The following is a 23,315-nucleotide window of genomic DNA, read 5'->3' as shown; positions in this document are numbered from 1 at the left end:
TAGGTACAAACTGTGACACTGTCTTAGGATGCGTTTGGTTGAACGTGTGGTATGAATGAGTTGGGACCATGACAGTGTCTGGATCACATCTAACAAATGATTTGTAACAACGAAAGAGAGTCTAACCTTCTCTGCACATGCCAGAAACTTCCTCCCACTACCCACAAATTCAAACGCAACTAGCATCACGCATGGAGACTGATGGTGACAACGAGCAGATAGATCTTCAGCCACCCCGCTCCATTCGTTGCCACTGATGGTCCTAGAGAGCTACAAGAGGAAGAAATGACTCAAATCGACCACCGGGTAAACATCCTTCATTCCAAGTCATAGCCCGAGAGAGAGAGAGAGAGAAGAGAGGCATACTCGGGTGGTGAAGGAGTCATCGCTGGAGGAGGAACCACTGAAGAGGTCTTTGAAGAAGACCATGGCGACCCCGGCGGTAGGATGCGAGACGACGAGAGCGAGGAAGCGGCTATAGCTTAGGAAGGAAGGAGGAAATGGGGGAAATGTGACATGTAATCGGGGAGAAAAGGTGTGGGAAAGGGGGGAGGGGCGGGGTAGATATTTTGGCGGTAGGCCAAAATTTTGGATATGTGGAGGGAAACTTTGCGCGCGGTGCCACTGGACCATTCACTTTGAACGATTATGTGCATCGCAAACGATTCTTCTACTTTACGCGCATGGCATGAGTTTGATAATTCAAAATTTGTTGGAAATTTCCCTGGTACGTCATTGCATAATTTAACATCGCTTGCTAATTTGGGCACACAAAAGAGCGTACAGCAGACAGACTACACTAACTGAATCGAGCAATTTTAGTAATTAAACAGAGCCAGTTGACCTAAACATTGCTCTAACAAAAGACCAGCATTAAAAACAAACCCTAAGTACGCATAATTTTAACAAATCCGCCGCCGCGCCGGCCTATGCATCGCCGGTGTGAGATGAGATGTCGATGACTTGTCCTGGCGACATGCCGCCCTTGGTGGACTCCGCGTCCCCCTTGCTAAAGTCGACCGCGTCCTCATCCTCGTCCCCGTCCTCGTCCTCGGCGCCGTCCTCAAGGTTGTAGTACTCGTAGTAGTGGCTGCCACAGAGCTGGCGTTGGTAATCCTCCGCCGATTCCTTGACGGACAAACTCTTGTCTACCTCGGCCTCGGCCACGCGCAAATCCTCCTCCCGGCGCTCCTCGATCTCAACCGCCTCCTGCATCTCCAACTCCCGCTTGGAGACCTCATGAGGAAGCAGGTGCTCCATGGCCACCGCCGCCTTTTCGGACGTGGGTTGCATGCTGGAGTCCGAGGTGGCCTCGAATATCTTGGCGTGTGCTTCCTCGATCTTGGCGTGGATGGCCTCGACCTGGGCCAGGACGACATCGGTGGCACAGACGGCAGCTCGAGCGCTCTCGCATTTGCAGCCGCCGTCGCAGCAGTAGCTGCAGCTGCCCTGTCGGCTGCCGCGGACGCCCTCTCAGTGGAAGCGACCGCGCTCAATGTGGATGCGGCGGCACTCTCGGCGTAGGCGGCCACGCTCCCAGCGCAGGCGGCGGCACTCAGGGGACGCGGCCATCGTACGGGGCTTCATGAAGCGTTTCCACGGCGTCATCTTTGCAAGAAGGGGGTGTGGGAAAGGGGATCGGGATTCAGGGATTCGGGGGTTGCCGGCACTGGAGCAGACAAGCCCGTGAAGCTCAAGGAGGGAGACTTAAATAGACCCAAATATTTTCATCTCAAACGGTTCCTAAAAAACAACTTTGTGTGATGTTGTAGATATTTTTTTATTAGCTGTGAAAGACAAATTTAGTAAAGTGGCAACGGATGGTGTTTTAAATGTACGAGAAATTTTGTAGTACTAATACAACTGTCATGTCAAATTTTAAAAAAATTCAGGGGTCATTTGACCTTTTAAGACATTTAAGTGGTTTTCTAGCCATTTAATGATCGTAATTGAAATTTGAACTACATGTACATGCAACAGCTAACCATAACAGTTTGAAAACTCATATTGTGTGTACTTGTGTGCGATTTAATTCCATGTGCAGTAAATTGCAAGGATATTTCAAACATATTGGTTTAACGGCTATGACACAATTAAGCATGGAGTGACATGGCATTTTAATTCCAAAAAATTAGAAAAATATCAGAAACACATGAAACCTTGGTTGATGTAATGTCATGCCACCAAGATGGTTTGGTAAAAAATTTGGCATGTTTGAAAAAAGTTTGGACACACACCCTTCACAAACCGGAGCAACTCACTAGAAGGCTCATGGTTTCGAGAGGGAACAATGCATGTTTGATGACAAACCGGAGATAGCTTCCTCTTACGGCCTTCAATTGTTTTCTACGTCTAACATGCACTACTACAACTGTAATGTGAAATTTTGGAATATTCTAGGGGCCAGTTGACCTTTTAAAGACATTGAAGTGATTTTTTAGCCATTTAATAACCGTAATTCAAATTTGAACTACATCTACATGCAAGCTAACCATAACGGTTTGAAAAATCATATTTCTGTACTTGTGTGCGAGTTAATTTCATGTGTAGTAAATTAGAAAATTTTCAAACATATTTGTCTCACGACATGAACACATGCATATGTATGCATGGAGTGACATGGCATTTTAATTCTAAAATATTAAAAAAAACATTAGAAACACATGAAACCTTGGTTGATGTAATGTCATGCCACCAAGATGATGTGGTAAAAAATTTGGCATGTTTAACGAAAGTTTGGACAAACACCTCACAAACCGGAGCAACTCACTAGAAGGCTCGTGGTTCCGAGAGGGAACAATGCATGTTTGATAACGAACGGGAGATATATAGCTTCCTCTTACGGCCTTCAATTTTTTTCTACGTGTAACGTGCAGTACTACAACTGTAATGTGAAAATTTGGAAAATTATAGGGGTCATTTGACCTTTTAAAGATATTTAAGTGATTTTTTAGCCATTTAATGACCGTAATTCAAATTTGAACTACATCTACATGAAACGGCTAACCATAACGGTTTGAAAAATCATATTTGTGTACTTCTGTGCGAGTTAATTCCATGTGCAGTAAATTAGAAGAAATTTCAAACATATTTGTCTCACGACATGGACACATACATATGTATGCATGGAGTGACATGGCATTTTAATTCCAAAAAATAAAAATAAATATCAGAAACACATGAAACCTTGGTCGATGTAATGTCATCCCTCCAAGATGATGTGGTAAAAAAATTGGCATGTTTGACGAAATTTTGGACACATACCCCTCACAAACCGAAGCAACTCACTAGAAGGATCGTGGTTTCGAAAGGGAACAATGCATGTTTGATGACGAACGGGAGATAGCTTCCTCTTACGGCCTTCAATTGTTTTCTACGTCTAACATGCACTACTACAACTGTAATGTGAAATTTTGGAATATTCTAGGGGCCAGTTGACCTTTTAAAGACATTGAAGTGATTTTTTAGCCATTTAATAACCGTAATTCAAATTTGAACTACATCTACATGCAAGCTAACCATAACGGTTTGAAAAATCATATTTCTGTACTTGTGTGCGAGTTAATTTCATGTGTAGTAAATTAGAAAATTTTCAAACATATTTGTCTCACGACATGAACACATGCATATGTATGCATGGAGTGACATGGCATTTTAATTCTAAAATATTAAAAAAAACATTAGAAACACATGAAACCTTGGTTGATGTAATGTCATGCCACCAAGATGATGTGGTAAAAAATTTGGCATGTTTAACGAAAGTTTGGACAAACACCTCACAAACCGGAGCAACTCACTAGAAGGCTCGTGGTTCCGAGAGGGAACAATGCATGTTTGATAACGAACGGGAGATATATAGCTTCCTCTTACGGCCTTCAATTTTTTTCTACGTGTAACGTGCAGTACTACAACTGTAATGTGAAAATTTGGAAAATTATAGGGGTCATTTGACCTTTTAAAGATATTTAAGTGATTTTTTAGCCATTTAATGACCGTAATTCAAATTTGAACTACATCTACATGAAACGGCTAACCATAACGGTTTGAAAAATCATATTTGTGTACTTCTGTGCGAGTTAATTCCATGTGCAGTAAATTAGAAGAAATTTCAAACATATTTGTCTCACGACATGGACACATACATATGTATGCATGGAGTGACATGGCATTTTAATTCCAAAAAATAAAAATAAATATCAGAAACACATGAAACCTTGGTCGATGTAATGTCATCCCTCCAAGATGATGTGGTAAAAAAATTGGCATGTTTGACGAAATTTTGGACACATACCCCTCACAAACCGAAGCAACTCACTAGAAGGATCGTGGTTTCGAAAGGGAACAATGCATGTTTGATGACGAACGGGAGATAGCTTCCTCTTACGGCCTTCAATTGTTTTCTACGTCTAACATGCACTACTACAACTGTAATGTGAAATTTTGGAATATTCTAGGGGCCAGTTGACCTTTTAAAGACATTGAAGTGATTTTTTAGCCATTTAATAACCGTAATTCAAATTTGAACTACATCTACATGCAATGCCTAACCAAAATGGTTTGAAAAATCATATTTCTATATTTGTATGCGAGTTAATTCCATGTGTAGTAAATTAGAAGGAATTTGCAAACATATTTGTTTCACGACATGGACATATGCATATGTATGCATGGAGTGACATGGCATTTTAATTCCAAAAAATTAAAAAAATACCAGAAACACATGAAATCTTGCTTGATGTAATGTCATGCCACCAAGATGATGTGGTAAAAAATTGGCATGTTTGACGAAAGTTTGGACACACACCCCTAACAAACCGGAGCAACTCACTATAAGGATCGTGGTTCCGAGAGGGAACAATGCATGTTTGATGACGAACGGGAGATAGCTTCCTCTTATGGCTTTTAATCTTTTATACGTCTAACGTGCATTACTACAACTGTAATGTGAGATTTTGAAAAATTCTAGGGGTCATTTGACCTTTTAAAGATATTTAAGTGATTTTCTAGCCATTTAATGACCGTAATTCAAATTTGAACTACATCTACATGAAACGGCTAACCATAACGGTTTAAAAATCATATTTGTGTACTTGTGTGCGAGTTAATTCCATGTGCAGTAAATTAGAAGAAATTTCAAACATATTTGTCTCACGACATGGACACATGCATATGATGCATGGAGTGACATGGCATTTTAATTCCAAAAAAATTTAAAAATCAGAAACACATCAAACCTTGCTTGATGTAATGTCATACCACCAAGATGTTGTGGTAAAAATTGGCCTGTTTGACAAAAATTTAGACACACGTCCCTCACAAACTGGAGCAACTCACTAGAAGGCTCGTGGTTCCGAGAGGGAACAATGCATGTTTGATGGGAACGGGAGATAGCTTCCTCGTACGGCCTTCATTTTTTTCTATGTGTAACGTGCACTGCTACAACTGTAATATGAAATTTTGGAAATTTCTAGGGGTCATTTTGTTGGAAATATGCCCTAGCAGCAATAATAAAATGGTTATTATTATATTTCTTTGTTCATGATAATTGTCTATTGTTCATGCTATAATTGTGTTTTCCGGGAATTGTAATACATGTGTGAATATATATAGACCACAACACGTCCCTAGTGAGCCTCTAGTTGACTAGCTCGTTGATCAAAAGATAGTCATGGTTTCCTGACTATGGACATTGAATGTCATTGATAACGAGATCACATCATTAGGAGAATGATGTGATGGACAAGACCCAATCCTAAGCATAGCTCAAAGATCGTGTAGTTCGTTTGCTATAGCTTTTCCGAATGTCAAGTATCATTTCCTTAGACCATGAGATTGTGCAACTCCCGGATACCGTAGGAGTGCTTTGGGTGTGCCAAACGTCACAACGTAACTGGGTGACTATAAAGGTGCACTACGGGTATCTCCGAAAGTGTCTGTTGGGTTGGCACGAATCGAGACTGGGATTTGTCACTCCGGATGACGGAGAGGTATCTCTGGGCCCACTCGGTACTGCATCATCATAATGAGCTCAATGTGACGAAGTAATTGATCACAGGATCATGCATTACGGTACGAGTAAAGTGACTTGCCGGCAACGAGATTGAACAAGTGTTTTTCAATGAAGGATCTTGGAGAAGCTGCTTACATATTAGGCATCAAGATCTATAGAGATAGATCGAGACGCCTCATTGGTCTTTCACAGAGTACGTACCTTGACAAGATATTGAAGAAGTTCAATATGGATCAGTCAAAGAAGGGGTTCTTGCCTGTATTGCAAGGTACGAGATTGAGCACGGATCAATGCCCGACCACGGCAGAAGATAGAGAAAAGATGAGTGTCGTCCCCTATGCCTCGGCCATAGGGTCTATCATGTATGCTATGCTGTGTACCAGACCTGATGTAAACCTTGCCGTAAGTTTGGTAGGAAGGTACCAAATTAATCCCGGCATGGAACACTGGACAGCGGTCAAGAATATGCTGAAGTACCTGAAGAGGACTAAGGATATGTTTCTCGTTTATGGAGGTGACGAAGAGCTCGTCGTAAAGGGTTACGTCGATGCTAGCTTCGACACAGATCTGGATGACTCTAAGTCACAAACCGAATACGTGTATATTTTGAATGGTGGGGTTGTAAGCTGGTGCAGTTGCAAGCAAAGCGTTCTGGCGGGATCTACATGTGAAGCGGAGTACATGGCAGCCTCGGAGGCAGCACAAGAGGCAATCTGGGTGAAGGAGTTCATTACCGACCTAGGAGTCATACCCAATGCGTCGGGCCCGATGACTCTCTTCTGTGACAACACTGGAGCTATTGCCCTTGCCAAGGAGCCCAGGTTTCACAGGAAGACCAGGCATATCAAGCGTCGCTTCAACTCCATTCGTGAAAGTGTTCAAAAAGGAGACATAGATATTTGTAAAGTACATACGAACCTGAATGTGGCAGATCCGTTGACTAAACCTCTCCCTAGAGCAAAACATGATCAACACCAGAACAACATGGGTGTTCGATTCATCACAATGTAACTAGACTATTGACTCTAGTGCAAGTGGGAGACTGTTGGAAATATGCCCTAGAGGCAATAATAAAATGGTTATTATTATATTTCTTTGTTCATGATAATTGTCTATTGTTCATGCTATAATTGTGTTATCCGGAAATCGTAATACATGTGTGAATATATATATATATACCACAACACGTCCCTAGTGAGCCTCTTGTTGACTAGCTCGTTGATCAAAAGATAGTCATGGTTTCCTGACTATGGACATTGGATGTCATTGATAACGAGATCACATCATTAGGAGAATGATGTGATGGACAAGACCCAATCCTAAGCATAGCTCAAAGATCGTGTAGTTCGTTTGCTATAGCTTTTCCGAATGTCAAGTATCATTTCCTTAGACCATGAGATTGTGCAACTCCCGGATACCGTAGGAGTGCTTTGGGTGTGCCAAACGTCACAACGTAACTGGGTGACTATAAAGGTGCACTACGGGTATCTCCAAAAGTGTCTGTTGGGTTGGCACGAATCGAGACTGGGATTTGTCACTCCGTATGACGGAGAGGTATCTCTAGGCTCACTCGGTAATGCATCATCATAATGAGCTCAATGTGACCAAGTAGTTGATCACAGGATCATGCATTATGGTACGAGTAAAGTGACTTGCCAGCAACGAGATTGAACGAGGTATTGGGATACCGACGATCAAGTCTCGGGCAAGTAACGTACCGATTGACAAAGGGAATTGTATACGGGATTGATTGAATCCTCGACATCGTGGTTCATCTGATGAGACCATCGAGGAGCATGTGGGAGCCAGCATGGGTATCCAGATCCCGCTGTTGGTTATTGACTGGAGGGTCGTCTCGGTCATGTCTGCGTGTCTCCCGAACCCGTAGAGTCTAGACACTTAAGGTTCGGTGACGCTAGGGTTGTTGAGATATTAGTATATGGTAACCCGAAAGTTGTTCGGAGTCCCGGATGAGATCCCAGATGTCACGAGGAGTTCCGGAATGGTCCGGAGGTGAAGATTTATATATAGGATGTCAAGTTTCGGCCATCGGGAAAGTTTCGGGGGTAATCGGTATTGTACCGGGACCACCGGAAGGGTCCCGGGAGTCCACCGGGTGGGGCCACCTATCCCGGAGGGCCCCATGGGATGAAGTGGGAGGGGAACCAGCCCCTAGTGGGCTGGTGCGCCCCCCATGGGCCTCCCCCTGCGCCTAGGGTTGGAAACCCTAGGGGTGGGGGGCGCCCCACTTGGCTTGGGGGGCACTCCACCCCCCTTGGCCGCCGCCCCCCTTGGAGATCCCATCTCCTAGGGCCGGCGCCCCCTAGGGGTCCTATATATAGTGGGGGGAGGGAGGGCAGCCGCACCCAAGCCCCTGGCGCCTCCCTCTCCCTCCCGTGACACTTCTCCCTCTCCCTGAGCTTGGCGAAGCCCTGCCGAGATCACCGTTGCTTCCACCACCACGCCGTCGTGCTGCTGGATCTCCATCAACCTCTCCTTCCCCCTTGCTGGATCAAGTTGGAGGAGACGTATTCCCAACCGTACGTGTGTTCAACGCGGAGGTGCCGTCCGTTCGGCGCTAGGTCATCGGTGATTTGGATCACGACGAGTACGACTCCATCAACCCCGATCTCTTGAACGCTTCCGCTCACGATCTACAAGGGTATGTAGATGCACTCCCCTCTCCCTCGTTGCTAGATGACTCCATATATTGATCTTGGTGATGCGTAGAAAATTTTAAAATTCTGCTATGTTCCCCAACAGTGGCATCATGAGCTAGGTCTATGCGTAGTTTCTATGCACGAGTAGAACACAAAGCAGTTGTGGGCGTCGATATTGTCAATTTACTTGCCGTTACTAGTCTTATCTTGATTCGGCGGCATCGTGGGATGAAGCGGCCCGGACTGACCTTACACGTACGCTTACGTGAGACTGGTTCCACCGATTGACATGCACTAGTTGCATAAGGTGGCTAGCGGGTGTCTGTCTCTCCCACTTTAGTCGGATCGGATTCGATGAAAAGGGTCCTTATGAAGGGTAAATAGAAATTGGCATATCACGTTGTGGCTTTGGCGTAGGTAAGAAACGTTCTTGCTAGAAACCTATAGTAGCCACGTAAAAACTTGCAACAACAATTAGAGGACGTCTAACTTGTTTTTGCAGCATGTGCCGTGTGATGTGATATGGCCAAAAGGATGTGATGAATGATATATGTGATGTATGAGATTGATCATGTTCTTGTAATAGGAATCACGACTTGCATGTCGATGAGTATGACAACCGGCAGGAGCCATAGGAGTTGTCTTAATTTATTTATGACCTGCGTGTCAACATAAACGTCATGTAATTACTTTACTTTATTGCTAAAGCGTTAGCCATAGTAGTAGAAGTAAAAGATGACGAGACAACTTCAAGAAGACACGATGATGGAGATCATGATGATGGAGATCATGGTGTCATGCCGGTGATAACGATGATCATGGAGCCCTGAAGATGGAGATCAAAAGGAGCAAATGATATTGGCCATATCATGTCACTATTTGATTGCATGTGATGTTTATCATGTTTTGCATCTTATTTGCTTAGAACGACGGTAGCTTAAATAAGATGATCCCTCGTAATAATTTCAAGAAAGTGTTCCCCCTAACTGTGCACCGTTGCGAAGGTTCGTTGTTTCGAAGCACCACATGATGATCGGGTGTGATAGATTCTAACGTTCGAATACAACGGGTATAAGCCAGATTTACACACGCAATACACTTAGGTTGACTTGACGAGCCTAGCATGTACAGACATGGCCTCGGAACACGGAAGACCGAAAGGGCGAGCATGAGTCGTATAGAAGATACGATCAACATGAAGATGTTCACCGATGTTGACTAGTCCGTCTCACGTGATGATCGGACACGGCCTAGTTGACTCGGATCATGTTTCACTTAGATGACTAGAGGGATGTCTATCTGAGTGGGAGTTCATTGAATAATTTGATTAGATGAACTTAATTATCATGAACTTAGTCTAAAATCTTTACACTATGTCTTGTAGATCAAATGGCCCACGCTAATGTTGCCCTCAACTTCAACGCGTTCCTAGAGAAAACCAAGCTGAAAGATGATGGCAGCAACTATACGGACTGGGTCCGGAACCTGAGGATCATCCTCATAGCTGCCAAGAAAGATTATGTCCTAGAAGCACCGCTAGGTGACGCACCCATCCCAGAGAACCAAGAAGTTATGAACGCTTGGCAGTCACGTGCTGATGATTACTCCCTCGTTCAATGCGGCATGCTTTACAGCTTAGAACCGGGGCTCCAAAAGCGTTTTGAGCGACACGGAGCATATGAGATGTTTGAAGAGCTGAAAATGGTTTTCCAAGCTCATGCCCGGGTCGAGAGATATGAAGTTTTCGACAAGTTCTTCAGTTGTAAGATGGAGGAAAATAGTTCTGTCAGTGAGCACATACTCAAAATGTCTAGGTTGCATTACCGCTTGACTCAGTTGGGAGTTAATCTCCCGGATGACGCAGTCATTGACAGAATCCTTCAGTCGCTTCCACCGAGCTACAAGAGCTTTGTGATGAACTTCAATATGCAGGGGATGGAAAAGACCATTCCTGAGGTATATTCAATGTTGAAATCGGCGGAGGTGGAAATCAAAAAGGAACATCAAGTGTTGATGGTGAATAAAACCACTAAGTTCAAGAAAGGCAAGGGTAAAAAGAACTTCAAGAAGGACGGCAAGGGAGTTGCCGCGCCCGGTAAGCAAGCTGCCGGGAAGAAGTCAAAGAATGGACCCAAGCCTAAGACTGAGTGTTTTTATTGCAAGGGAAGTTGTCACCGGAAGCGGAACTGTCTCAAATACTTAGCGGACAAGAAGGCCGGCAACACTAAAGGTATATATGATATACATGTAATTGATGTGTACCTTACCAGTACTCGTAGTATCTCCTGGGTATTTGATACCGGTGCGGTTGCTCACATTTGTAACTCAAAGCAGGAGCTGTGGAATAAGCGGAGACTGGCGAAGGACGAGGTGACGATGCGCGTCGGGAATGGTTCCAAGGTCGATGTGATCGCCGTCGGCACACTACCTCTACATTTACCTACGGGATTAGTTTTAAATCTCAATAATTGTTATTTAGTGCCAGCTTTGAGCATGAACATTGTATCGGGATCTCGTTTAATTCAAGATGGCTACTCATTTAAATCCGAGAATAATGGTTGTTCTATTTATATGAGAGATATGTTTTATGGTCATGCTCCGCTGGTGAATGGTTTATTCTTAATGAATCTCGAGCGTAATGTTACACATATTCATAGTGTGAATACCAAAATATGTAAGGTTGATAATGATAGTCCCACATACTTGTGGCACTGCCGCCTTGGTCACATAGGTGTCAAACGCTTGAAGAAGCTCCATGCATATGGACTTTTGGAGTCTCTTGATTACGAATCATTTCACACGTGCGAACCATGCCTCATGGGTAAAATGACCAAGACTCCGTTCTCAGGAACAATGGAGCGAGCAACCAACTTATTGGAAATCATACATACTGATGTGTGCGGTCCAATGAGTGTTGAGGCTCGCGGTGGCTATCATTATGTTCTCACCCTCACTGATGACTTGAGTAGATATGGGTATGTCTACTTAATGAAACACAAGTCTGAGACCTTTGAAAAGTTCAAGGAATTTCAAAGTGAGGTGGAGAATCAACGTGACAGGAAAATCAAGTTCTTGCGATCAGATCGTGGGGGAGAATACTTGAGTCACGAATTTGACACGCACTTAAGGAAATGTGGAATAGTTTCACAACTCACGCCGCCTGGAACACCTCAGTGTAACGGTGTGTCTGAACATCGTAATCGCACTCTATTGGATATGGTGCGATCTATGATGTCTCTTACCGATCTACCGTTGTCATTTTGGGGCTATGCTTTAGAGACTACCGCATTCACTTTAAATAGGGCTCCGTCGAAATCCGTTGAGACGACACCGTATGAATTATGGTTTGGGAAGAAACCTAAGCTGTCGTTTCTAAAAGTTTGGGGATGCGAAGCTTATGTCAAGAAACTTCAACCTGAAAAGCTCGAACCCAAGTCAGAAAAATGCGTCTTCATAGGATACCCTAAAGAAACTATTGGGTATACCTTCTACCTCAGATCCGAAGGCAAGATCTTTGTTGCCAAGAATGGATCCTTTCTAGAGAAAGAGTTTCTCTCGAAAGAAGTAAGTGGGAGGAAAGTAGAACTTGATGAAGTATTGCCTCTTGAACCGGTAAGTGGCGCGACTTAGGAAAATGTTCCTGAGGTGCCTGCACCGACTAGAGAGGAAGTTAATGATGATGATCATGAAACTTCAGATCAAGTTGCTACTGAACTTCGTAGGTCCACCAGGACACGTTCCGCACCAGAGTGGTACGGCAACCCTGTCCTGGAAATCATGTTGTTAGACAACGGTGAACCTTCGAACTATGAGGAAGCGATGGCGGGCCCAGATTCCGACAAATGGCTGGAAGCCATGAAATCCGAGATAGGATCCATGTATGAAAACGAAGTATGGACTTTGACTGACTTGCCCGATGACCGGCGAGCCATAGAAAATAAATGGATCTTTAAGAAGAAGACAGACGCGGATGGTAATGTAACCATCTATAAAGCTCGGCTTGTCGCTAAGGGTTATCGACAAGTTCAAGGGGTTGACTACGATGAGACTTTCTCACCCGTAGCGAAGCTGAAGTCCGTCCGAATCATGTTAGCAATTGCCGCATTCTATGATTATGAGATATGGAAAATGGACGTCAAAACGGCATTCCTTAATGGTTTCCTTAAGGAAGAATTGTATATGATGTAGCCGGAAGGTTTTGTCGATCCTAAGAATGCTGACAAGGTGTCCAAGCTCCAACGCTCGATCTATGGACTGGTGCAAGCATCTCAAAGTTGGAACATTCGTTTTGATGAGATGATCAAAGCGTTTGGGTTTACGCAGACTTATGGAGAAGCCTGCATTTACAAGAAAGTGAGTGGGAGCTCTGTAGCATTTCTCATATTGTATGTGGATGATATACTGTTGATGGGAAATGATATAGAATTCTTGGAAAGCATAAAGGCCTACTTGAACAAGTGTTTTTCAATGAAGGATCTTGGAGAAGCTGCTTACATATTAGGCATCAAGATCTATAGAGATAGATCGAGATGCCTCATTGGTCTTTCACAGAGTACGTACCTTGACAAGATATTGAAGAAGTTCAATATGGATCAGTCAAAGAAGGGGTTCTTGCCTGTATTGCAAGGTACGAGATTGAGCACGGCTCAATGCCCGACCATGGCAGAAGATAGAGAAAAGATGAGCGTCGTCCCCTATGCCTCGGCCATAGGGTCTATCATGTATGTTATGCTGTGTACTAAACCTGATGTAAACCTTGCCGTAAGTTTGGTAGGAAGGTACCAAAGTAATCCCAGCATGGAACACTGGACAGCGGTCAAGAATATCCTGAAGTACCTGAAGAGGACTAAGGATATGTTTCTCGTTTATGGAGGTGACGAAGAGCTTGTTGTAAAGGGTTACGTCGATGCTAGCTTCGACACAGATCTGGATGACTCTAAGTCACAAACCGGATACGTGTATATTTTGAATGGTGGGGCTGTAAGCTGGTGCAGTTGCAAGCAAAGCGTTCTGGCAGGATCTACATGTGAAGCGGAGTACATGGCAGCCTCGAAGGCAGCACAAGAGGCAATCTGGGTGAAGGAGTTCATTACCGACCTAGGAGTCAAACCCAATGTGTCAGGCCCGATGACTCTCTTCTGTGACAACACTGGAGCTATTGCCCTTGCCAAGGAGCCCAGGTTTCACAGGAAGACCAGGCATATCAAGCGTCGCTTCAACTCCATTCGTGAAAGTGTTCAAAAAGGAGACATAGATATTTGTAAAGTACATACGGACCTGAATGTGGCAGATCCGTTGACTAAACCTCTCCCTAGAGCAAAACATGATCAACACCAGAACAACATGGGTGTTCGATTCATCACAATGTAACTAGACTATTGACTCTAGTGCAAGTGGGAGACTGTTGGAAATATGCCCTAGAGGCAATAATAAAATGGTTATTATTATATTTCTTTGTTCATGATAATTGTCAATTGTTCATGCTATAATTGTGTTATCCGGAAATCATAATACATGTGTGAACATATATATAGACCACAACACGTCCCTAGTGAGCCTCTAGTTGACTAGCTCGTTGATCAAAAGATAGTCATGGTTTCCTGACTATGGACATTGGATGTCATTGATAACGAGATCACATCATTAGGCGAATGATGTGATGGACAAGACCCAATCCTAAGCATAGCTCAAAGATCGTGTAGTTCGTTTGCTATATCTTTTCTGAATGTCAAGTATCATTTCCTTAGACCATGAGATTGTGCAACTCCCGGATACCGTAGGAGTGCTTTGGGTGTGCCAAACGTCACAATGTAACTGGGTGACTATAAAGGTGCACTACGGGTATCTCCAAAAGTGTCTGTTGGGTTGGCACGAATCAAGACTGGGATTTGTCACTCCGTATGACGGAGAGGTATCTCTGGGCCCACTCGGTAATGCATCATCATAATGAGCTCAATGTGACCAAGTAGTTGATCACAGGATCATGCATTATGGTACGAGTAAAGTGACTTGCCGGCAACGAGATTGAACGAGGTATTGGGATACCCACGATTGAGTCTCGGGCAAGTAACGTACCGATTGACAAAGGGAATTGTATACGGGATTGATTGAATCCTCGACATCGTGGTTCATCTGATGAGATCATCGAGGAGCATGTGGGAGCCAGCATGGGTATCCAGATCCCGCTGTTGGTTATTGACCGGAGAGTCGTCTCGGTCATGTCTGCGTGTCTCCCGAACCCGTAGGGTCTACACACTTAAGGTTCGGTGACGCTAGGGTTGTTGAGATATTAGTATACGGTAACCCGAAAGTTGTTCGGAGTCCCGGATGAGATCCCGGACGTCACGAGGAGTTCCGAAATGGTCCGAAGGTGAAGATTTATATATAGGATGTCAAGTTTCGGCCATGGGGAAAGTTTTGGGGGTAATCGGTATTGTACCGGGACCACCGGAAGGGTCCCGGGGGTCCACCGGGTGGGGCCACCTATCCCGGAGGGCCCCATGGCCTGAAGTGGGAGGGGAACCAGCCCCTAGTGCGCTGGTGCGCCCCCATGGGCCTCCCCCTGCGCCTAGGGTTGGAAACCCTAGGGGTGGGGGGCGCCCCACTTGGCTTGGGGGGCACTCCACCCCCCTTGGTCGCCGCCCCCCTTGGAGGTCCCATCTCCTAGAGCCGGCGCCCCCCCCTAGGTGTCCTATATATAGTGGGGGGAGGGAGGGAAGCCGCACCCTAGCCCCTGGCGCCTCCCTCTCCCTCCCGTGACACTTCTCCCTCTCCCTGAGCTTGGCGAAGCCCTGCCGAGAGCACCGTTGCTTCCACCACCACGCCGTCGTGCTGCTGGATCTCCATCAACCTCTCCTCCCCCTTGCTGGATCAAGTTGGAGGAGACGTCTTCCCAACCATACGTGTGTTGAACGCGGAGGTGCCGTCCGTTCGGCGCTAGGTCATCGGTGATTTGGATCACGACGAGTACGACTCCATCAACCCCGTTCTCTTGAACGCTTCCGCTCGCGATCTACAAGGGTATGTAGATGCACTCCCCTCTCCCTCGTTGCTAGATGACTCCATAGATTGATCTTGGTGATGCGTAGAAAATTTTAAAATTCTGCTACGTTCCCCAACACATTTGACCTTTTAAAGACATTTAAGTGATTTTCTAGCCATTTAATGACCATAATTCAAATTTGAACTACATCTACATGCAAAGCCTAACCAAAACGGTTTGAAAAATCATATTTGTGTACTTATGTGCGAGTTAATTACATGTGTAGTAAATTAAAAGGAATTTTCAAACATATTGGTCTCACGGCATGGGTACATGCATGGAGTGCCATGGCATTTTAATTCCAAAAAATTATAAAATGATCAGAAAACCTGAAACCTTACTTGATGTAATGTCATGCCACCAAGATCATGTGGTAAAAAAATTGGTATGTTTGACGAAAGTTTGGACACACACACGCCTTACAAACCGGAGCAACTTACTAAAAGATCCGTGGTTCCGAGAGGGAACAATGCATGTTTGATGACGAACGGGAGATAGCTTCCTATTACGGTCTTCAAATTTTTGTCTACGTTTAACATGCACTAATACAACTGTCATGTGAAAAATTGGAAAATTTTAGGGGTCATTTGACCTTTTAAAGACATTTAAGTGATTTTCTAGCATTTAATCACCGTAATTCAAATTTATACTACATCTACATGCAACGCGTAACCATAACGGTTTGAAAAATCATATTTTTGTGTACTTGTGTGCGAGTTAAAAAAATCATCAGACGATGTAAATATCTTGTGTTCAAAAAAGAAAATGTAAATATCTGGCAAGACAACCGGCCCCCACACGATTGGCACTCTATTTGGCGGCTCGAGGTTTGGTAGGTGAGTGGCGGGGATCATTAATCAGAGACGGTTCTGCATTGGAAACTGTCAGCTATTATGTTCACACACGGATTTTGGCTATTATTTTCACACACGGATTTTGCTGCGAGAATCATGTTTATTCAAACTACAGTACTCGTAAATTCTGGCGACCAGCGTGTGTACTGTCCTCGTCGATCTAGATTCCGGCCGCCAATAAAAACTACCTTGCTCACGTCGCCCCGCCTGCTACATCCTCCTCTCGCTCGCCCTCTCTCTCTCAAATGTCTGCCATGGCGCCGCCGGTCTGCCCACGCGCCGATGAGGAGACGCCGCCCCCCGAGGATGCTCACTCAAATAGTAGCGACGAGGACCCCTACGCGCCGCCAGACGAGGTTGCGCCGGACCCCCCAACTTTGGGTTGGTTTTGGGGCCAATACAATCTTTGTTTGTGGAAGTCACTGCCGCTGGCTGAGAAAGCCAGGCAAGTGGCGTTCAAGAAGGAGATGGCGGAGAAGGAAGCCAGGTACAAGGCGGCATGTGAAGCCCGTGATGCCGCCTGGAAAAAGGAGGCGGCCGAGCTTTGGGGGTGGGCGCGTCTTTGTGCCGAGAGGTGTATGAAGACAGGTACTTAGCGAGGAAGGTCATAGGCGCTGGGCGCCTCGTCGCTGTGTGGAGGTGGGCCGATAAGCTCCAGCGTGCCACCGACGAGGAGCTCCGGTGGACGCCCAATGAATTGGCAAGATCGTTCGTGCGCGTCCGCCAGGAAGAGGCGGATCGGTACGTCAAGCGCTGCGAGGCGGAGGAGGCGGGTACTGCCTCCGCACTGGGAAGACACCGCGCACCAGGGAGCTGCTAGCGAGGGGCTGCCGGAATACTGGCCCTAGGAGGGATTATTAGTTTTAGTATTGTTCGTTTTCAATTTTATGCATTGTACCTAGTAGTTAAGTATCATTACATATATGTGATGATATTATATATATTCTGTGATGAACTAATGAACAATTAATATATATATATATATATTATGAATTTCATTTTCTATCTGTTTTTGTATACTAATTTGAATCTAGCTGTTATCATCCATATATACAGAATGAAAAGTGTATATACACACATTGAAACTGAACATATAAGAACGGAAAATAGAGTACACACATTGAACAGAGGAATAAACTAAGCAATACTATGATTGCAGTGAATACATAGCTATCCACGTTGAAACGACTCAACAAAATAAAACGCGTCGATGAGACCATGACCAGCAGCCCTTGCCTACGGTACCTCTTGGCTCTGCCTAAACTTGTGCAGGCGTTCGTCCAAGCGGTCGACACGCTCGCGGTACATCTGGAGCGCGATCTCGAGCTCCAAGTTAGCTATTTCATCGGAGATCACCAGCTCGAGGATGCGACGGCCATGTTCCTCTACTATGCCCAAGTGAACACCTGGGCCAAGGAGGCGGTCGAGCCTATGGATTAGCGCGTTGGCATCCAGAATGATGTTGCCTTTTTGCATGGGTATTGTGTTGTACTATAAATGTTGTATTGGCAAATGTTTGTCTGAATGCCCTTTTTTATTGCAACGCCGGGTTACCACCACACGAGAGGGTCAGCCCGCCATCCAATTCAGATGACCTTGTCTGACCTACGGGAGCAACCAGCACGGGCCAGCTATGGATTTGCTCGAGGAGGTGTTCTACGAGGAGGTTGATGCTGCATTTTCCGAGACGTGATGTCGCCTTCTTGTGTTAATTGGGCCTGAAGATTTTGAGTTTGAATTATGTGCAGGAATTCGACCCCATAAAGTACATTATAGAAAATATTTCGGAAGAAGCGTGTGATGCCACCTATTTCTATAAGAAGGTCAGTGTGTCATTTATAATCACCTGAAGTCATTATCACCACAGTGCATGCTATGCAAATTGCATCCCAAATTAACCATGTTTAATGATCTACTATCCTGGATTCCTTGCCAAAAACATGTTCTGGGAGGAATATTTAGTTCTGATATCCTCTTGTCAAGATATTAACAACACATCCTTGCCTTTAGCACAGATATTTAACCGGTTAATATATCTGATTTGCTTACTTGATCAACCTACGTATGAACCTTTTGTATAGTATTTTAATTGGTCGACATACTTGTAGATCTGTTTCTTAGACAACGACCAGTCTTGGCTATAGAAACTTGCTCGCTGTAGTGATAGTATCTTGTAAAGGACGCAGATAACTCTTATTATTCCTATAAAAAATAAAATAAATAATAGAATCTGCTTATGCTGAGAACTATAAAATATATTGTGCTCATACTAGTAGAATATGCTAGAGATGTCGAAAATGGCCACAATCACACTTCTTGCTTTCTGCCATACTAACACACTTGGTTGTGTAATCAGAGCCCATATGTGGTTGCTATGATTGTGTGTCAGAGTCTAATTAGCTAGGGGGTTAGTTAATGGTTGTGTGTTGGGAGTCTAACTATCTCAGAGATTCTTTACCACCACCTCCCGAGCCAAGAGCGGACATAGCGACGAAGCAAGGCATCTCAAACATAAATATTGCCTTAACTTCTTGTTCAGAAGGTTGATCTTAACTTCTTGATATTCTCTATTTGATACTAATAACTGAGAATCTCCCCAAATTAACCCGGCCATTTTGCTACGTAGCCAACTCTTACTTGAATCGATACATCTCAGCTCATGTTCTCAAATCAGTCAAGAGGTTATTGCGTGCTCAGTCTTATCTACAGATTAATTATTTTCTTCAAGCCAACAGTCTTCTCTATGTATATCTAACCACATAGGGAGTTCTTACATGTTTATAGTTGTATTAATCTTCATACATTTGACAGGTGCACAAGGTACCATGCAAGCAACTAGGCCGGCTGCGATCATGCTGCAGGGGCTGAATATATTTGTATCTCTGTAAGGCATTTTAAGGCTGCCTTAAGACACGAGGAAGTATGCCTTTACTTTTGGACACTGCCATGTGCCATCCATTGCTTCTGAACCACCATAATCGTTCATGTAACTCTTAAGAATACATTCTCTGAGTGTGTTGTTTTTGCACAACTCTATCTTAAAATTGCAGCTAGGAACTTGCACGACCCAGTACTAAACATGCATGTACTTTGAGTGTGATGAAAATAACACCCTGTGTTACAAATAAGAAAGTGGAAGGGGCGTGTCCATACCTGGCAGCGCCCCAGTTTCCTCTCAGGAGGCCTGCAATGGCGGGCCCTTCTTTGCTTCTTCCTCCTTCGCCAGGTATTAGTATTATACCCATGATCTTCAAGTTTAATATATGGTGCAGGTCAGAGGCCTCTCTGAAATTATTATCACCTATATAATACCTGAAACTAGCACTCTTAATAATGATAAATTGTTCATTCTACCTAAAAATCTTCTAAGTATGCGAGGCTAGCTTTTCAAACATAAATGTTTGGCTCTTTTTGTGTGCGTCTATATTTGTTCCATAAAGTATCATTTGAACCATTGTGCTTAAATAAACATTGAAAAGCTTATTTTTTGTCTTTCTGATGCCTTTTCGTAAAGAACTGATGATCGATAGTGACAACATTACACATGATTAAGCTGTAGCACTAAGTTGTCCCTATGATTCGTATATCTGAGTGAAGTATAACGATCTATCTGATCAATCCATTTAACTGTTTTCAGGGTGGTTTGGTGTGCGAAAAACTGTTGGACTTGATAGTTAATGAGCCTGTTGTTATCATGGAAGAAGGTTTTCCTAATGCCATACAACGTGGATAATCAATTAAAGAGATGCAGACATCAGAGTTGAGGTGAAAATTTGAGGATTGAGTGATTGACTAATGATATAGTTTTTAAATTGTGCTTGCTGATAAGAAAACACTCCATGTTTTTGGCTGGTTTATTGTGTGAATGGATTGCCGCTCGTCATGTGTTCCTGCTTATGCTTCACCGATGACCAGATCTAAAATTGTCTTTTGGTTTGTCAGGACTTGTACGCATTGCACACTCGTCCGGTTTCCTTCACATTCCTTGTTGATTTTTCTTTGCTTAGAGTTTTACTTGTTGGCTTTGCTCTGGGTTAATCATAGTTGTTGTCATTGTTGGTATGTGGCCTTGTAATTCATTCAGAGCGACATAAATTCAACTGATCCTGGTGAGGAGTGTGTTGTGCATGATCGATCTGTTGCTCGACGGCGCAGCAGAGTGTCGACACGATCGCTCTGTTCCAGAGTGCGTGGCTATTTAGTTTTGTACTATCTGTAGCTTATTCTGCCATGCACCTTTGCATTGTTGGCTTTATGTTAGAAAAATGAACCTAACTATTGCATTTTAAATAAAAGTAAATCGCTGAAGAGTATCTATCTTGGCCTTTTTTAGCTCATAAGGTAACTTCTGATCATCCATGCAGACACATCCAAGGGTTCCTATTATGCCACCCTAATTTTTGATTTCCTTACTACTGATGTTGTCCTTCTAAGTAGGTGTAGCATTTCTAACATAAAAATATCATTTCCATTTACTAATATATTTAGTCATGTGAGAATGCTCCAATCTTATATATTGGGAGATCTGAGTTTATATTAAATTCCTGAATGCTGGTTAGTGCTTGTATCAGTCACTATCACGTGATGTGTTCACTACTTTTTTGGGAAATCAGGGAAAAGATATAATAATTCTTGACTTATCCTGTGATGTCATGCGTTCGCGCTCTTGTTCAATTTTCCCTTGATCCAAACACAAGAAATGATAATATGTATGGTTCTTTACTTTCCTTATCATTCATAGGTAGTTTCAAATGATGGGAAGATGGTTAGGTGACGAGTGCCCTCTCCGATGTGGATGCTGAAGAAGTTCAGGTTAGAATGTAATCCGTCGGATCATCTATTTGATATGTCATGCGTCTAAAACTTACGTATTTTCTATACTCAGTCTTGAATTATTGTTGCTGAAAAATTACCCGATGATCAGGTATCGATGTTTGTTAGCATGATTAATTGTGGATGCAATGTTCAAGATTGATATTATCTGTGATTGTCGCATCATGCTAGGAACTGACGAGGGCAACCATCACCACCAATTAGTCAGAGTTTCGCCACCACGCAAACATCCGTGAAGGAGACATCTCCCATCGCAAGGCGCCTCCTCACCCTCACCGTGCATCGGCTCTAGACGCACAATGGACGTATGAATATAATCTATTTTTGTGCGAACCTCTTAAGTATAATTTATGATGTGTTGAACCTTGACTCTGCTTTTGTACCTGCAATGTGTTGCTTTTGGAAGCTAGCATATATGCTGTCGTGCATGTAACCTCTAAAATTGCTACTCATCAGGTCTAACTGTATCTGTTTATGTCTATAATGCGACTGATGTATATCTGTTAATTTTTGCTGCTTTGCTCTGTTTCAAATATCAGTTTCTTGACACAAACATAACGTAGGCTCATTAGTACAGATATGACGGTGGAAAGGGCGCGTCCTACCTGGCACCGCCCAGCTCCCACTCAAGCGGCGCGCCAGGGCGCGCCCCAACCACTAGTCCTATGAAAAACGGACCTGACACGTCCAATTTATAGTCAAACGAAACAAACAAACTCCACCCGCAGAAAAAAAAGCTTCACGTAAAAAAACTCCACCCATGCGCACAAATTAGGAAGGAAAGCTGCCATTTAAACAAGAAAAAAACTCCACTAAAAAAAGACTCACGTAAAAAAGAAACAAACAAGGAAATCCTCGCGTAAAAATTCCTCATGTAAAAAAAAACTCCACCCGTGCCCACAAATTAGGAAGGAAATCTGCCGTTTAAAACGCAAACGATAAAGTGTCAAAACAAATCTATCTATAGAAAGGAAACAAATCGACGATCCGGCTGATTGCCACTGAAAAAAAATAACAGACAAACAAGAAAATCCTCACGTAAGGAAAACAAGGAAAGCATCCATCTGTTCCCACAAATAAAGAAGGAAAGCGTCCATTAAAAATTCTGTTGATAATAAAATACCAAAACAAATCCAACGATAAAAAGGAAAAGAATTCACAATCCGGTTGATTGCCCGCGAAATAAAAATATGCCTCAATTAATCCAGATAAACAAAATCAATTAACCGTTAGATTCCAACACTACTAGGAAAAGGCCTACTAATGGCGCACCAGTTTTGCGTACTAATGGCGCATCACTGGTGCGCCATTAGTATCACGCCACTAGTATTTATTACTAATGGCGCACCATCCAGTGCGCTATTAGTATATAACACCATGCGCCATTAGTATGCCTCCCAGGGCCATATTTAATCATGTGCTTTGGCACACTAATGGCGCACTGTGGATGGATGCGCCATTAGTATACTTGACATACTAATGGCGCACTCTGTAGTGATGTGTCATTAGTATGAATATTAGGTTTTATTTTTTTTACTTTTCTGATTTTTGCACAGGTTACAAAATATATTATTTGACTGAATATAGACAGTAGCACACAGCAACAGCAGATTCATCGAATACAATAGAAGATTAGTCTTCGAATACAATTCATCATATTAGTCTCCAAATTCAAAAGACCGAAGAAAAATAAAACATTACAAGTCTCGAGACCGCGAGTATCGAGTTTGTCGGAAGTAATACTAATCCTAAGAAGTCCTACTAATCATCATCATACAACTTCTACTCATTATTCATAACAAGTCATACGATCATCATCTTGATAGTTATCAAACCAACCCTACTTAATTATTCTTAGCACATGATCATCAGTATTAGGCAGGACCTAAATACCCTATTTAAGCTAAAATAGCATA

General features: G+C 43.5%; 1 long non-coding RNA gene across 2 annotated transcripts; it reads left to right on the top strand.

The window, feature by feature from the left end:
* The first annotated feature begins 18,341 nt into the window (after positions 1-18,341).
* Positions 18,342-21,900, top strand: LOC147961827 (uncharacterized). Of its 2 annotated transcripts, none has more exons than XR_015610925.1 (6): positions 18,342-18,389; positions 19,378-19,486; positions 19,617-19,792; positions 20,204-20,331; positions 21,308-21,378; positions 21,571-21,900. It is a non-coding gene; the product is annotated as an uncharacterized LOC147961827 (long non-coding RNA). The 2 variants fall into 2 exon arrangements; XR_015610924.1 differs by having other exon boundaries at positions 21,491-21,900.
* Positions 21,901-23,315: the final 1,415 nt, after the last annotated feature.

The sequence above is a fragment of the Triticum urartu genome, chromosome 7A (assembly GCF_056163025.1).
Source record: "Triticum urartu cultivar PI428250 chromosome 7A, HENAU_Tu73, whole genome shotgun sequence".
In the NCBI taxonomy this organism is placed as follows: domain Eukaryota; kingdom Viridiplantae; phylum Streptophyta; class Magnoliopsida; order Poales; family Poaceae; genus Triticum; species Triticum urartu.
The sequence above is the reverse complement of the archived record's forward strand: the minus strand, read 5'-3'. Positions and strand labels throughout refer to the sequence as shown.